This window comes from Lissotriton helveticus, chromosome 5_1 (assembly GCF_964261635.1).
Source record: "Lissotriton helveticus chromosome 5_1, aLisHel1.1, whole genome shotgun sequence".
Classification (NCBI taxonomy): Eukaryota; Metazoa; Chordata; class Amphibia; order Caudata; family Salamandridae; genus Lissotriton; species Lissotriton helveticus.
Genome location: NC_136065.1, coordinates 671,659,838 through 671,676,099, shown reverse-complemented (window position 1 = coordinate 671,676,099; position 16,262 = coordinate 671,659,838).

The following is a 16,262-nucleotide window of genomic DNA, read 5'->3' as shown; positions in this document are numbered from 1 at the left end:
GATAACTAGAATAATGGGGTAGTCCAGTGTGGGGTCACTTGTGTGGCTCTCACCATGTTTTTGTATCGAGAATTCTCTACACATCCCAAACTTTGCCTAAAAAACACATTTTCCTTGCATTTCTGTGAAGAAATGTCCTGAAATGTGCAGGCAGTCAGAAATGCCCTACCACCCAGTGTTTCCCTAGGATTCCTCATAAAAATGCTATCTCACTTCTATGGGTGGCCAAGTGCCCATGACAGGAAAAGGCCCAAAACGTATTGCGGAAACATCAAAATTGACCTGCTTCTGCAAGGGAGGCACTGCTTTTTTGGTACCGTGCTTGGCGGCCATCTAGGGAAACCTACCAAACCCAGTCATTTCTAAAAACTAGACACATGGGGGAGTCCAGGGTGGTGTGGCATGCCTGATCCTCAACCTTTTTTTACCCAAAATCCATTGCATAACTCAAACTTTGCCTAAAAATACACATTTTCCTTTAATTTCCCTAAGGAAAAGTCCTGGAATCTGCTGGCAGACAACATTTTCTCCCACCCGGAATTCCCCCCAGTGTCCTGATAAAAATGTGACCTCACTTATATGGGTAGGTCAAGTTCCCACAATACAAACAGGTGCCAAACTAAATTTAGACTAATAGCATTTTTCCACTAAAAATCAAAGAGTTTCTTGCAATATGGGTTTTTGTGGATTTGGGCTCCATGTCAGCTGGCACCTAAGGAAACCTAACAAACCAGCACATTTTTTGAAAATGTGGCTCTTGGGAAGTCCAGAGTGTAATTACTTGCATGGCTCGGCCCGTGTCTTTTTACCCAGAACCCCCTATAAAGACCAAACTTTGCCTAATAAAAACACATTTTCTTTGCATTTCTGTGAGAAAAGTCCTGGAATCTGAATGCAGCCACATATTTCCTACCCTCTTGCATTCCCCCTGGTCTCCCAATAAAAATGCTGCCTCACTTGTGTGGGTGCGCCAATTGCCTGTGGCATAACCGGCACCAAACGCGACGTAGCCAAATCACATTATTCCACTGAAAAACTGTGTTTCTGCAATGCGTGTAGCTGTGGATTTTAGGCCACAGCTTTTCCAGCACCTAGGGAAACCTACCAAACAAGCAATTTTTTTTTTTAAACTAGACATCTGGGGGAGTGCAACTTGGGGTGACCTGTATGGCTCTCCCCTGTTTTTTTTGCCTAAAATACACATTTTCCTTGCATTTCCCTGAGTAAAAGTCCTGGAATCTGCAGACAGCCACTAATTTCCTACTATGCAGCGTTTATGCAGATCTCCTGATAACAATGCAACCTCACTTGTGTATGAAGGCCAAATGCCCCCGACATGAACAGGCGGCAGACACAAAGCTGGCACATTGCATTTTTCTACTGAGAATCAATGTGGATTTTTAATACAATTTGTTTTTTGCAATGTAGGTAGCTGTGGATTTTGGGCCACAGATCGGACAGCACCTAGGGAAACCTACAAAACCAGCACATGTTTCAAAACTAGACCCTGGGTGTTGGAAAGTGGGTTATTTGTAGTGGTTTAACATTTTGTTACAAGACAATTTAGAGGTTTTTTGACATCTTAATTTACTTTCCGGTAAGGTGTACTTTTAAACAAAGGTCCTTATCCACACCGTTAAACACCAAATGTTGGAAAGTGGGTTATTAGTAGTGGTAAATATTAGCCCTGGGCGTAGTTCGCGGAGCCGCACTCCGCGGAGCTACGCGAAGACGCACTTGCACTCCACTACCTACGCGTAGCTCCGCGGACAGGCGTAGTTGCTTGCTAGACCCGTTCGCGTGCCGTTTTTCATCTTCGGGAGCGCGGTGCGCGTGTTCGGGGCGCTGCCTGCATGCTCGGGATGGCTAGCGCGCTAAGTTACCCAAGAGGTTTGTCCCGCCCGCTTGCGTTCCCTTATTTCCTGTTCCGGGTCACAAGTCACGTGTTCGGGTAGTGCAAGACATGTTCGGGAACTCATCTTCTCGTTCGCACTACAAAAGTGCGTTATCGCGCTAAATATCGCGCGAACCTACCCACGCGGTCGCGACGGGCGCAACCATCTTGGATTTCACACTCTGGCTATGGTTTTGGGCCTACTTTAGCATCTAGCTCATATCTCTTCAATCCTGATCTTTTTACCCATTTTTTCAAACTTTCTTTAGTTATTACCTATCTCTCTCTGTGCCTAGGTTTATATTTTTCATTTTATTTCTACTTTTACAACTTTTTTCCAACTGTTCTATTGTTTTATTTTACTTCCTTCTTTTACCTTGCTTCTTCTTTCCCCTACCTTTTTGTCTTGAACTTTTCTTCTCCCCTCCACCCAGAACCATGGTGAAGGGCGCCAGCAGCATCGGCGGCTCAAAGTGCAAGGTGCCTGTGCCCAAAAAAACCCGGCTGCCTTGCGGCAGAATGCGCCCCTCAGGGGTGACGGCCCGCCAACTTTTTGGGGAGGAGGAGGTGGCTGCCCTGGTCTTTTTTCCCCAGCGCCACCTCCCCTTGACCTTGGCAGCAGGCGGCAGGCCCGGCTCCGGCTACCAGATTGAAGGGCGTCTCCGGCGGTGGGCGAAGGTGCGCCGGGCAGTCTTCCGCTGTAGTGTAGTTCCTATTATCCCAATAGGCTCTGCGCATTGGAATAATATCTTCAATAGTATAGACCTAGGGCAGAGGTTAACTAGGTCTTCTACCGACGATATTAGACTTAAAGTGTTGTGTTTGCCAGCTAGCTCAGAGTTCACTAGAAACTTTCTCGAATAGGCAAGGAGGATTTTAACCTCACTGGATAGACAAGAAGGGATTTAGTTTCTGACAACCATAGAACATGACAACTTTGCTCTCCCCTAATCAAGAGTGTTTCTCTAGAGTCGTGTGAAAACAAAAGACAACTTATTTTACTCAGTCAGTTCAGTGCATTCTTAGTTTCACCAGATTGTAGAGAAAAGGAAAAGACGGGCGTGTTCAATAAAAGATATTATTTATTGATCAGTCTCCTTTCTCATACAAGAGAAATGAATCGCTATTATTGTAATACTTATAGTTAAGTAAAGTGCATACAGTAAAGACAGAATTATAAAATAATACTGTAAAAGCATTGATATGGTTTCTGAGCCATATGATACTTTAAAATGGATAAAATAGATACATACATATATACATTTGACTAATCATACTCAACTGGTGCTTCTAACCTCGCCTACCCCAGTGTACCTGACCTAAGCCTAATACGTGGGCGGGAGTAGATAAGTAGCAGTTTAAGTTAAGTTTGTTTGCCAAGGGACTGACTCGAGAATTCTCTGCAAGGGGTTATTCAGTTCTGTACCTGAGATCTAGAATGATGGAGGGCTGGTATCTCTTATCCCAGGTCTTGATATTCCAGCTCCCTGCGAGGGCTGCTTGGAAGCGCCGGAGCTGGATTTCTCAGCAGGAGAAAGGCAGCATCTCGTTCTCAGCGCATCAGGAAGGAGGGGCAGCGCCTGTGGGGTTCGCTCTCTGCTGGGCTCCTCGGCACGTCTCGCTGCTCCGATCTCGTCACCACCGCATGTGTTTGCTTAAGGCAATGTCGGTAATATTTATACCTGAAAGGTGCCGAGATTGACGTAAGGATGGACATATATACGTCAATAAGGATGTCATATGAACGGGCTCGTTCGCACATTCTTTTGCTGAAGTTCTCTGTGAAATCAAAACAATGGCTATGGGAATTTCCCAGGTCGCTGTAGGTTTGATTTGTTTTGAGAACTCCGTATGCCTTATCAGGGGCTGGAGGAAAATCGCTTGTCTAATTAGATGGCATGCGTTATGACCTAATCAGATAACACGCTTCTGTGCCGTGGTGTGGCTTAATCAGATAACGGTTTTTGCACCGTTAGATGGCTGCTAGTTAATTATTAACCAGACCAGGGTCAGGAATAGGGGAATCGATACAGTACCTATAGGAATACATCACACCCACTCCACGTAGACTATGTCCATATTTACAAATCTAGGCATAGTGAAACCCGTAGCGTTTGTGTATATCGTACCACCCCAAAATACATTCATATGTATCCTGAAAATTTTTAAACATAATCATATGTACTATCACGTGTACTATATGCATAAGCAGTCTAATAATGCTAAACATATAACGCATATTTTTAAATTCAGCATGAATAAATGCGAAAACCACACATGAAATGGCTCTTAATACAGAAAAAAAGTGCGAGACCATTTCATCACAATCATAAAGTTTTGTATGAGAGCGCTAGAGGATAGCTAATGTCTCGTGACTACCTAAAATAGAAATTCAGTTCTCTAAGAATAATGTCTACTTTAAGCAGAAGATAAGTGTCCCAAAAAATCGTAAATATTTTGGAATTGGGGAAAAAGGTTCTTGCAGTCTGAACAAACTGATGAAAAAATTGTTCATATCGCTTTTTGAGAAGTTCAAGGCCAAATTCAGCATGTAGGGAACTCCGAGTGCTATTTTGCTCAAAGTTATTCCTGCTGCTCTGGTGAAAACTTCATATCATTTAGACTGTTGAAAAAACTGTCAACAGCTTCTTGCGTAAGTTCCACTAATTCGGAAAAGGTTGTTACCATGCAATCATGAGCCTGAGCATGATTGCCTCCATTGATGTTTTGATCAGCATAGCTGACTGAAGGTCGTACCTGATCGATGCTGCTTTCATCTTGTGCTTCACTACCCCTCAATCGTAGTGGTGAAGTCTCCACGAATGCCGTCATCAGGATTGGTAGCCGCTGGGGACAGCACAATGCATGAGCCGTTACCGGACCCAACAAGGTATCTGCGTCCATTGGCACATCCGATAGTAGTGCCAGACAGGTGTCCAACACGCATTCTTCGCCGCATAGCAAGCACCTTAATACAGGCATAACACAACTTTGCCACATTGGTCTAAATGAAAGAGACCAAGTCATGTTCAGGTCTCTAAGCCGGGATAGTCCAAGGATTTTAGTTACCCGGTCCCGGTAGCCAATGGCTAGGATCATTTCTTCCCTTGTCGCAGGTGTTTTGTCTGTGACATGGTTTGCCATAGCGAAATAACAGGATCAAAAATAGAATACCCGCTACTAGTCCCAAAAGGAGTGGAAGTCCGCCAAAAATGGAATGGACAAAGTCTGGAAAAATACCCAGGATGGCTTTGAATGGAGTTAAAGCACCCGAAAACACTGCTTTAAATACACTGGAGACACCAGTGGTATCAGAAATATTTAAGATTTCGTTCAGTATTTCTGCGAAATGTATGGGGGAATTAGTTGATAATATGACGTGAGCCTGGTCGGCGTCTTAGGAGCACAGTCTTCATTCTGCTTAAAGTATCTATTCGAATAGAAGCAATTTTCAAATCGGGCCATAACCTTGCCTCCCTGTCTGGAGAATCGTTCGGGAACAATACTTGTTCACAGCACATGACCTTCCTAGTCACGGTTATGAGATAAGGTTTTCCGGGCAGCAAACTACAACATCTGCGATCTACTATTAGAATGTAACTCCCGTTCGAGAGTCTCCTAAAGAATGGTTCTATTTGTGTTGCAGGTGTGCCTAGCTGGTAACATGAAAGGTTATTTGAAGTCCCTTCACAGGCTCCATGCAAGCTAATACCCTGACACAGAAGTGTACCGCCTAGTGATCTTGCACAATTATTGCCACTGAGAAACACTTTCTGGCCTTTATTACTGACACATTCGTGTGTATAGGGCAAGTTCCATATTGACTTAATGTACCCTTTACCCAACCTTTCATACTGGCCTGCCTGTATATATTTTTGGAGAATTGAAACTGAAAGTAGTTATTGGAATATTTATTATTCCATGTATTATCCATTCAATGACAGGTCGTTCTGACATTGTCAATGGTAATCTCTCAAGTCTTTCAATGCTCAGAATTGTATAGTCAGCACTCTTCTGCGCCAGACTGATTTGTTTATCAGTAAGGTTAAAGATATTAAATAATGACGTTGTGTTGATTAAACGCCAAGGCACATAGCCAGAACGCAGATTTTGTAACGTCCAGCCAAGCTGTACAATAGAACGCAATTGGGACTGACCGTGTTGTAACATCAGTAAGTCTTGCGATATTATATCGATTGCTGAAGACACAATGCTGTCCAGAGAATATATTCTGGAGGACAGAGTCATTAACCCATTGTCCACCACAGAAAGTGATTTTTCCAAATTAATACGGTCAATTTCCCGTATTTTTTCTGCTGTCTCAATTTGAGTTACTTTCCAAACTTCGTTATAAGCTGCATATATAGAGGCCGCTATGAAACGTTTTTTTTTTTTGAAAACCTTTATTGTGCATGAAAAGGAACAAATACGGGCCCACAACCGTCAGGCCGGCCACGACACTGTGAAGCACAATCGCAAGCAATACAGTTCCTCAGCGGCAACGGATGACATAGCAACAAGTAAGAATCGTTACACTGAATAGAATCAGGTCACCGAGGAAAAGGAGCATTAAAGGTTAATTTTAAGTTCGTTCCCAATCTGAACAAAAATCAGTAAAGAATAAGAGATAAGGGGAACTGAGTCCACACATTAGAATCACAACATAGGCAGGTGGCATCATCATTGAGAACAACAACGGAAAATAAGACCACAGACAGTATGGCGGTGCAAAATAAAACAACAAGATAATGAGCCAGCATTTACGCCCCGCCTACAGCGCCATCCCCACCCCATCAACCCCTACCGCGGACCCAGTACAGAAACAGAGCAAGAAAGCGCAGAAACATAGAAAAATAAGGCCCATAGAAACTAAATGAAAATTAAAACCCTCCCCCCACCCTACACCAATGCGGAGGCTACGGCCTACCCCCCCCCCCGGCAAAGTGTCTGTCGCCCGTTAAAGAACCCGAAATATAGACCAAGAAAAAAGGGAGAAAAAGAAAAGTAAAGAAAAAGGAAAGAAACCCTTCACACTTGAAATATAGGGAGTGAGAAAAGAATAAACCAATCCACAACTCCCAGAAAAAGAGAAGGTGGGGAGGAGCCCACCCAATATCAGATCTCCCGGACTCCCAGCCATACAAAACCGTCACACCGTGCAGAGCAGTAGATGCGGAAGAGATAAGTCCAAAAGAATGGCAGAATCAGTCACACTCAGATCCCCGGCCAGCACAAAGTATGCCCCCCCATCAACAAGAGTAAAGAACCAGACATAGCAATTACAAACTGAAGTGGGGAAAATCAGCACATTCAACGCTAAAAACATAATACAATGTCGTGCAAACTGGGTCCCCCAGGGCCAAATCTATATGCTCCCGGTCACCCCGGCCACAAATAAATCGTCCACCCCGAACACAACAGGACAGCCCTAAGCACACGAGAGAGTGGGGAAAGTCAGTATAGAGAACAGCGACACATAATGAAGAAGCACCCCAGCCCGAATCCCACCCGCCAATCAAGCACATGGGCATAGAAAAAAAAGGCCCCCCAGCCCTGGCCCGTCCGCAACCGTATCCCAGAACATGACACCCCCAGAGGGCCCGCCCCCACTGAAAACAAAGAGACCAAATGGCCGCACTCAACATAAAGGAGATGGTCCTAGACAAAATGGACGCCACCGTTCCCAAACAGCGCCATCGAGCAAAAGGAGCTACGCATTCAAAACATCAGTGCGGTGCAAAGTACAATTGATCGATAACATCACAGAATAGGCGCAGTCGGCCAGGATAACCAGGTATTATAGCAACGGTTCCAGGAATGCTGAGGGCGAGGCTGTTAGCCGCCTAGGGCATGAGACATAGTAGTAGGGCTGGGGTAGGAAGATCGCAATCCACAAAACCTCCCTCCCTGAACACCCAATACAGTAGTAAATAGCCACACTAATACAGGCGGAGAAAGTCATCACGCAGTGCGCGCTCAAGGCATGTACAAAACAGTCCCATTCTCGTTCTCGCCAGCCGGGTAGTCGATGGCAAAGAGCAATATGGGAGCGCAAAATGGCCGCAAAGAGGCACCAGGAAATCCGTTGAATGTGGCAGAAAGTTCCACAGAGACACCAGGAGTACACGAGTTTGTAAGCAGTAAAGTCAGGGGGCACAACACACACAGAATTTAGTAATCGCAATCTAAAATGGGGAAAAGCTGCACATGCAACACATTCAGCATAGTAAAACACAGTACAGTCCGGGTCTCCGCCAGCCGGTCAAGCAAAGCCAAGGCGAGGAGCACCGTCAACCCTGGCCAGAACGGTGAAACCTCTCCAAGCATGACCATCGCCACGGATACAGTGCAGGCAGAACAAAGGAACAAGATGGCCACTCTCGACACGGAAAAAATAGAAGAGAGGAAAACGAATGTCCCCAGTCACCAACAAAGTCAGTGGCCAAAATGACGAACCCCCCCTGCCATGCAGGATGACACTCACTCCAACCAAGTAGAAAGGAGGCTCCGGAGGCAAAACCCTCGAAGGGGGCAAACGACTGGGGGGGCGATAAGCGGAGCTCTGATAACCGTTGTTCTGGCAGAGTCACAGGTCCCGGAGCAAGGGGAGACTTTGTAGCAGTACGCACATGCCGCAACATTGTATCCATTGCAGTAATGTCCGTAGGCAGCAGGGAGACAGGCAATCCCAGGCGCTGTATGGAAAACGTAGCCTCCTCGATCCGCCCCCCCAGCTCTTGAGCAGTGCGCCGCCATGTTGCCCATAAGTCTGCAAGGGCAGCCAGGATATCACCATAGGTCAGGTCACTCTGTAGCACCAGCCGATCCGCTCTGCACAGTGACGCATTCGATTCAGACTCCGGCTCAAGTGCAGGCAGGTCCGCAATAACTGGGGATAAGGGAGCAGCCCTCCGTCCATGCTGGAAGGCAGGCGCCATTACCATCTCGTCCGCGAGTCCACACCGGAGGGAGGGGGGGCGGCTGCGTTGTCAAAGAACCATCATTCAAATACAGAAGGGCACGAGGCTATCAGCACTGGGGGCTGTGCACTGCGAGAGCCCCCTCGCCTCCCATGGGTACGGGCAGTCCACAACCGAAAGGACGCCGCAAGATGGAGTCCGCCTAAGTGAGGAGCAGCGTAGAAGCGGAAAGCACAGTACGAAGGGCTCCAGTCTCCCAGGCACACACCCCTGAACCAACGGGAGTCGCACCACAAAGAACAGGATAAACTCCGTCCATTCACCGCAGCCGGCACGCAGTCCCAAACACCGGTACCTCCACAGTCCGTCCCACCGGTCACAAGCAGCAGTGTCCAGCGGCGGCAATCGGCACTGGGTTCATGGGCAGCCCCGGTGATCGGCGAGGTCCACGAGTTTTCATCCAAAACGGCCGGCGGAGATCTCAAATGAACGCGAATGTCATCAGCGCGTTCGTGTCATCATCTTAGCACGGCGTAGGCAAGGATAGATTACAGGATATCAATGTGAAGTCAGGCGGCTTGGGGAGCCGGGCGCTCACACGTCCGTCCCGTCCGCCATCTTGGCTCCTCCCCTATGAAACGTTTTTGACGCTGTTTGCGTGGTCCCAATATGAAATCACGCAAGTCAGCACCTTCTGTAAGTAAAGTTAGGTGTTGCTTAATTTCAGCCAGTGTGGACGTTTGTAGCCATTGAAGGCAGAGCTTGCCCACGCTGTAGGTGGTTACTATCCCTGGATGTTGTCTTTGGGAATATCTAGGGTCTGGCCTAGTCAATGTGAACCCCTGTTTTTTGTTCAGGAATCTGTCTTGACAGTTATTTGTATCTGTGGGCCAGATCAACCATTTTTTCCATTCAGGATGTGTTCTGGTTTGGTTTAATATATGGTTTACGTCTATCTCATCATCTATAGAGCTATTACTGTTCACTGTTGGCTTTGGAATAGACGATTTGTTCAAATCTTTGATTTTGGCTAAGCCAAGACAGGTAGTTTGTTGAATAGTGTCATTCAAAAATATAATTTGTTCTGGGATCATGCAGGCTCTAAACAATGATTCTATACCTTGTACTTGCCAAGCTCTTGTACCCCAAACAGTTTTTGCTTCAATATTATTGTTCCAGAAATCAAACCCAAATGTATTCATTTGTTCAAAGAATGAATCGTAATATATCAATTTTGTGTTTGTAAGCATGGTCTTCATACCTGTCTTATTTGACAATTTGAAATAAAATGTTTCTGCCTTACTTGTGTTAAACCCTGAAAAGTATGAATATTTATCATAAAATGTTTTTGAGCTGTCTTTTGGAGGAGTAGCACAATGTTCCCATTGGTTATAATTTAAAACATTTCTAGGTTGTGCAGATTTATGTAGATAATGGTTACCATAGTGGTTGTAGCAGAACATCTGATCATAATTAGACGAACCCTGCAAATAATCATGTTCTGTAAATTTAGCAGACATCACAAGATCAGACATCATATCATTAATACTTTCAAAGTCCCAATCATCAGCAAATGAGCTCGGTTTTACAAAGTCACTCAATGAGATCTTGAATTGGTGTAGATACTTCAGGATTTCAACCGGACCATAGATTTCATAATCAGTTTTGTCCCATGCTACACCGCCTGGTATAGGATTGGCTGTGAAGTTCACTGAAGAAAGTTCTCTTTTCTCGATGTGTGAAGATGTGTGTGGTTTAAGGACCAAGTTGATTTTCTGGCTTGCTGTGTCCATTTTAGCATATTTTCCTTCAATGAAATGTCCCAAGCATAGTACCATGATGAGCCAAAGAATGAGGATAAATGCACCGAAGGCCACCCAAAATTCAATCCATGGAGAAATCAGATAGGTTTCTTTCAGCTGTTGAAAAAGTTCCTTAGCTTTGTCTTTAAAAGTTTTTGTTGATGGCTGTTTCTTTGCTTCACTCAGGTCTTCAGATGAATCATCGAAGTTGATGAAGTAGCCGGATGCTGTTCTGTCAATTGTTCCAATTGTTTTTGGATTTTGCTTTGTTTCATTAGCAAAGTCTGCAGTTACATCATCATAGGTTGTTGTTTCTTGATGAAAAGTTTTAATTTGGGTTTTAAGAGGTTCAAGTTCCATTGCTTTGTTGCATAGTCCTTGTTGATTCACGGTAGATTTTCCAAATGTGATCAGTCTTCCAGTTTGAGCCTCTGTATTCGTAGCAAACATTTGTGTTCTGCTACTTCTTGGGAGTCCACTTGGCCTACTGTTTGTTATCGGCCACATGATTGTGGTTTAACCAGGTCGATGGATACAACTCGGTTCTCCTTTTTACCAGCAAGGGGCGGTAGTACTACTGATCTTGTCCCGGTGACAGACAAGACAGGAACTGCTTTTCTGTAAGAAGGCCCAAATTCCTTCTTTACCGCGATCTTCTCTCTGACTAGATCCCCGACTTTTGGAATCCAGACAGGCCTTGCTGGGACAGGTGGTTTCTCTTCAGTGGTTGTTGGCTGTTGTTTCAACTTTATGTTGCTCAGGTCTTTTCTTGTTTCATTTAAGTCCTGTAAAATAGCCAAACGATCTTTGATATCAAAGCTTTTGTCTTTAACCACTGAAGTCTGACTATCAAGATCTTGGATCATCATTCTAGTCCCGAACAATAGTTCGTACGGACTGAACTCTTTCAGAGAATTCCTTGGCATGTTATTTAGACTACGTTGGACACTTATTAAATGTTTGACCCACCCAGCTCCCGAACCTAATACCTTTTCCGTTATAGATTGCTTTATGTCTTGGTTTTTTCTTTACACCATCCCGTATCCCTCAGGAAGGAAGTGAGAAGAGTCCCGCTATGCTATGCTCATTTGGTCATGCTTCCCTTTAAGCCTGAGGGCTAAAAGGAACACATTATTCAAAACGTAGCATGCTCCTAGCGTATATGCCATTATAGACTTGCAAATCCTTGTATAACAGTCCAGACGTCAGCCGAGCGCTGGGGTCTACATCATAAGTGAAAATTAGTCTTTTTATGTTAATATAACGCTTTTTCGTGATGGGTACATTCTTATTGTTGTTGTGTTTCTGGAGCTTAGTGCCATGGCAATAGTCCTCCTCGCTCGCCACTGCGATCTCTATTGCAGTCTGGGCAGTTTTTTACAAAAATGTGATGAGGCAGGCTCATGCCTTGCCACCAGTACACTGATTGTAATTCTTCCAGAGAATTTTTTAGCTTAAGGTGTCTGAGACCCTCACCCATATGTGCGTCTGCTATTAACAAGCCTCTCCTGTCCATGTTTGGAATTACTCTATCCCCCACTCCAGGGATTCGAGCAAAAGGGACTGAGTTTGCATCGATTATGTATGTATAATTGAGTGGATAACTGATCGGTAGTGCTGAACAGTCGCCTTTTGATGACGTTTTCACCGCCAGCACAGTTTCACCGTCAATGTATTTTACTGCACGCTTTTTTGTAGCTACGGAAGCCGATTTTGCTGCTACCGCTGTGGCTGTCTCAGCCAATGAATTCCCTGCAACGTGAACGCCATCACGCTGATGACTCAGTGAATGTATCACGTGAGTTTTTGGTAGTTCTTTCCTTAAAAGAACTAATTGTTCCCAAAGCGCTTTCTGCTTTATTGTGGCACCTGTGTCATCTTTGTAACCGTTTTGAATCCATTTCTGCAAATCGTTATTGTATGATTTGACGCAGTAATACAAATCGCACACTATAAGTGTCGGGAATTCGCGATCGGCATTATCTAGCGCCATTTTTAATGCTATTATTTCAGTTTGCTGTTCTGAATTATTTTCCACTGAGTGTGTTTTTGTAAGTAGAGGCCTTAATTTACCTCCGCGCCACACTTCTTTTACAATTTCGCATGTGGCGTTGTAAGCCAGCTCTCCCCAAACTGAGGGTTGAGCATGTCCGTCTGTATATATTACACAGGCGTACTGTCGTAAAGGCAGAATGTCGATTGGCAGAGGGCATTCTCTTTCATATTCTAGATATTTTAATTCTTTCATTTCCGGGTCAAAATAGTATTTTACTTTGTCTGTAGCAACAGAATTTACCCATTGTATCCATTCTGGATTTATTGCAGTTGTCGGTAAATTACATGGTGTTGTTAATGCCTCAAAAGCTGATTCTGCTGTTCTGACTGTAACCTGTCTACCGTCTGCTTGGTATTTTTCTTTTGCTACAGCTGTTTGAACCGCATGAACAATGCTTTCCTTAATGCTGAAGCTTTTTTCAGCTTCTGTGTACAAATGTGATTTGTATGCTATTGGTACCTTCTCTCCCTCATTAGAGGTCAGGTATGTGAATCCGCATCTTCCTGGGATGACTCGAATCACAAGGTTGCGTGTGTTGTCACGTGTTTGTAATTTTGTTTTAACTAACATATCTGTTTGTAAAGATCTCAAAATTTCTGTGGGTTTTTGAGTCCAATTGATTTTTTTAAAATCTGGTTTTATTAGATCATAGAGAGGTTTAATTCTCTCTGCATAATTTATAATGTAAGTTCTTCCGAAATTTAGGAAGCCTAGAATTGATTGTAAGTTTTTCAGTGTTCTAGGTGCTTGGATTACAGCACATTTCTCTAGGAAATTGTCAGCCAGGCTTTTGCCTTCACTTGATAGTTCATATCCTAAAAACAGGACTGTTAGATGGGCAATTCTTGACTTTTTAAAGTTGAATTTGTAACCCTCTGCTGCGAACCCAAGTATTATGGTGTTCACTCTCTTCAAGTGAGCATCCAAGTCATCATCTGTTAGATAGATGTCGTCGACATAAGATAATGCCTCGTCATCATATGTTTGTAGTAATTCAGTTACTCTCGCTGAGAATAATCCTGGGCTGTTCTTGAACCCCTGGGGCAAACGACAGAAATTTTTTTGCGTGCCATTTATTGAGAACGCCGTCAAATATCTGCTCTCTGGTGCTATATTTTGACAAAAGAATCCATTAGAAATGTCTAAGGTGGTTTTGTATTTTTTGCGCACTATGTTATTCATTAGTGCAGCACTATGCAAATTTTGTACCGCAAATGTTTTGCAACATGAGTTAAGGTGTCTGTAGTCCAAAACAAGACGATATGAATTGTCTGGCTTGGAGACAGGAAACAAAGGGTTGTTCATTTGTGAGGTGCAAGTTTCAATCACCCCCTGGTATTCAAGTTGATCTAGGATCTCTTTTACCTGTTTTTTAGCTTCTTGCTTAATCGGGTACTGCCTCTGTGCAGTAGGTTGTGATTTTAACTGGATTTTGTGAGGAGGAGAGTCCTCATCCCATCCCACAAGATTTTTATATAAGGCAGGGGCTTGAGCTACTGCCCACTTTCTTGCAAGTGTATATTTTTTATGAATTGGAATATGGTTTGAGAAGGCAGGCATAATTATTTCTTCGCCATGTGGGCACTCCCTGACAAACTCTGGAGGCCAGTCTCGTTCAGCTAGAAGGATGTCATAGCCCTTGGAGAGATTATCCCAAAATAGACCCCTTATTTTTCTAGTCTTATCCCCCTCTATACGCAATGTTATTTCATATATTTTATGAGGTTTGCTAACTCTGGTATCTGCAGTTTCCACCTGAATATATTCATTCGTGTCCACTGTCTCCAGATGATTCATAAGGACTTTGCGAGCTATGCTCACTTCTGCTGCGCTGTCTAGCATTGTCTGAGCCCATTCTCCGTTTTCAGCTGTGTCCTCAGTATTCTCAGAAAACAAACAGGGTCTTGACTCTTTACTCAGCTAGGCTGAGCCAGCTAAACTGAAAAAACAACACAAGGGCCAATGCTGAGGAATGCTTTAAACCATGTTGACTGGAAGTGTTGAATTTAAACAATCACAACCTGCTGGAATTAGCAATGTAAAAAGATTTATTCTTATTTAAACTTTTTTTGTTTTGTTTATGACACAATTTTTTAGTGCAAGGAGAAGACAAATAATTCTTTTATATACAATATATACAACAATATCAAAAGAACGAAAGCGTTTCCATACTTCAAACATACATGGCCGTCCAGTCATACAAAGACACATTCACACACAAAAATAAACATTAGACAACAAAAAAGTGAATCCACGTATAGGTCATGAATCAAATTGGAAAAATCCATTTTGAATATGCAGTTTTAGAGTCTTTTTGATGATTCAACAATAGAAATGTATTGTTCTGAAAATTGGTGAAGGGACTTTGTTATTATCACAAAGCGTGTGGACCAAATACGGGGATGAGGTGGTCGACGCGTTTCAAACCCCACTCGTTAAAGGGGTTCTCCTCAGGACCAATTGGTTCTTAACCTTCGAACCAAAACGTCTTGAAATTCCAAAGGCGGCGGGTCATGTAATTTCACAAAAAAGTGCAGGTAGTGGCTGTGACCTGGAGTTCGACCGGCTAATGGCTTGCCGTCGGGTCCATACTTCTCCTTAATCCGTGGGACAAGTATTGTTACAATAGAACAGGAGGCATCAGTCCTAGTTTCCGCAGTTCTGGTTTGTGAAAAAATCTCAGTATTCTCGGCATTGTTAATTACTTTAATACTGGCTACCTTCTTTTTTGGAAATTGTAATTTTTTATTCAGATGAGCAGGTTCTTTGTCTTTGGACTTGACGTGCTCTTCCCTGTGTTCTGATCGTCCTCTTCTTTCCGATTTCTGCGAGGAAGTCTGAAAAGATTGAGAGGGATGTGTATCAATATCTTGATATCTATCAGGTTTTTTTATATTATCCCTATTTCTAAGGTTGTATTTTTTCACAGAGGGCTCCCTTTGGGGAGACTTGCATCCTTGATCAGGAGATCTTTCTCTCCGCCGAGGAGACCTTCCTCTGGACTGGAATCTTTTTTCTTTAGGATTGGATTGTTTATTTCCATCCCAGCTATTTTTTTGAGTGTTTAAGTTATTTTTTATAAATACCTTTTCAGGACTTTCAACTAGTTGAGGTTTCACTGGTATTCCACCCAAACTATCTCTTCCTAGTTCTTCATAGGATTTTTCTATGATTCTGGCAATTTCAGATGGTTGGTCTGCTATATTTGTCTCTTTTAACCTCTGGCGAATCGCCACATTTGCTGCTTCTCCCTTTATGTTGGCTAATAATATTGCCGAGACCTGCTTGAAATCTTTCAGTAGTTTCATACCGAGAGTTAAAGCGGGTTCTGGACCGTATTCATCTTGAATCTGTTTTAGCACATCTGGTATTACTGACATGGATGGTACACCATGTGTTTTTGTGTAAATGGAAGCAAAGACTGTTCCCCAAGTGTCACAGTCCTCCACATGTGGTGCGATTCCCATTGGAAGACAGATAGTCAGAATCCTATGTTTCTCAACAGGGGTGGTATCTGGAAACACCGCCTCTATTTGAGTGATTTTTTGTGCTAGCCAGAAAGGAATTTGTTCCCGTTTTGCGGGTACTTT